This window comes from Crocuta crocuta, unplaced genomic scaffold, assembly GCF_008692635.1.
Source record: "Crocuta crocuta isolate KB4526 unplaced genomic scaffold, BGI_CrCroc_1.0 scaffold310, whole genome shotgun sequence".
NCBI classification, from domain to species: domain Eukaryota; kingdom Metazoa; phylum Chordata; class Mammalia; order Carnivora; family Hyaenidae; genus Crocuta; species Crocuta crocuta.
Genome location: NW_027532609.1, coordinates 1,062,933 through 1,064,670, shown reverse-complemented (window position 1 = coordinate 1,064,670; position 1,738 = coordinate 1,062,933).

The window sequence follows — 1,738 nt, the reverse complement described above, 5'->3', positions numbered from 1 at the left end:
AATATTTTCATTTCTAAGGAGTATCCAAAAGTGTGTAAGTAGTCATAACATCTTAATAATCTATATAAGTAATTCCAAGAAATTCAATGTTATTGTCTCTTACGGAATGAAAATTCCTTAAACTAAACATGAATCTGTCTCAATGATCAAATGTAATGACAGGTCTGTCCTCAAGTAGAAGCCATCCTCTATATCCGGCAATTCACATTTATGGCCCCAGGCCAGTTACACCCATGTCTAGCTCTAAAGGCATCTCTGTCCACCCAAGTGGACAGATATCAGTCAGATTCCTTCCCTGATTTGTTCCCTAAATCCATAGGGTGACTGCATACCTTGGTTGACCTGGTATAATTGTTAATCATGTCCCCTTTCACTCTCAAAAGTATTCCAGAATGGAGTGATAAATTATAATGTCACCGTACCTTTGAGTCTCACACTCAAATTGTCCAGCTCCCTCCCAGTTCCCCTCCCCAAGTCCCAGTCTTTTTTAAGCCTCAGAACCCTTTCCCACACTCTTTTCCTCAGGTTCTCAACAATAGGTCCTCAAAGTCTTAGTCAAACACAGTAGCAGTAAAAATAAAGGGTGCAAAGAAGGAAGGGATGAAACTTAGCTAAAGAAGGCAGTGAGACAAGGAACAAGAAGAGTAAGACTGTGGACTAAATGGAGTTTTAATGAATTATAATGGAGCTCATTTTCTTTTGGCATTACTAAACGAGCTCTGAAGACAATTTTGTGAGAGGAAATCCAAAACTGATATGAGCAGAGCAACTTCTCTGAAAGACAGTACTTCCGAATGTATAAGTATTGGGTGATTGTAGGATGAAAACAGGATTGCTTCATATAGTCACACCATGCATTCAAGCCCTACATGTTCTCAGATCCAACCAACAAAGAGAAAATACAGTTGCTATGATTGCAACTCTATCACAAGATGGTGTTCTGGGACTTGTGAGTGATTTGGGCTTCAGTTTTTTGAATTCAAGATCAAACTCAGGTCTATGGGCTTTTGAGGTTGGTTTCTGCTAAAAAAAAAAAAAGGTTTGTACTGCAATGGAGTGCAGAAACAAAGGACTATGTAATGCCTGCTTACTTATTTATTTTAGGAAAGTCAGTATGTACAAATAAGCAAAACAAAAAAAAATCACAAATCCCATTCTTATAAATAACTGCTATTAACATTGCTGTTTAACCTACCAGAGTTTTTCTGTATGAGTTATACATTTTTGAAGGCATATATGCCTTATGCAAAAATAAGATACAAAGGAAGCTACTACTATCAATGAAATAGCCTAAGAAAACAGAAGCATAAGGGTTGCCTGGGTGGCTCAGTCGGTTAAGAAAACAGAAGCATAGCCTAGAATGTCATACAAGGTCTGGGGTCGAGCTAAAAATCCTCACCAAATATCTGCATTCCATCTCAGGAATTTCTCTGTAATAAACTTTTGCCTGATATGTTTTTCCTTATTTTCTCCCTTTCTAGTTGCATGTCTTCGCCTCCCACCACAAATGCTGCTTCGCCTAGATCCATCTCACGTCTAGGAACATCTGTTTTGAAATTGAGTATAACAATCTAGACCTTTGAATCTCCTCCAAAATATGGCTCCTCACCTCTACTCTTACATTAAATAACCCTCTCACCCCATTGTATCTGTTATTTATTCTATTACAGAGGCCAGTTCTTGGACTCTTGTTTCCCATGTCTTCTCTGAAGAGTTCCCCACCTTGTATGCTGGGGCA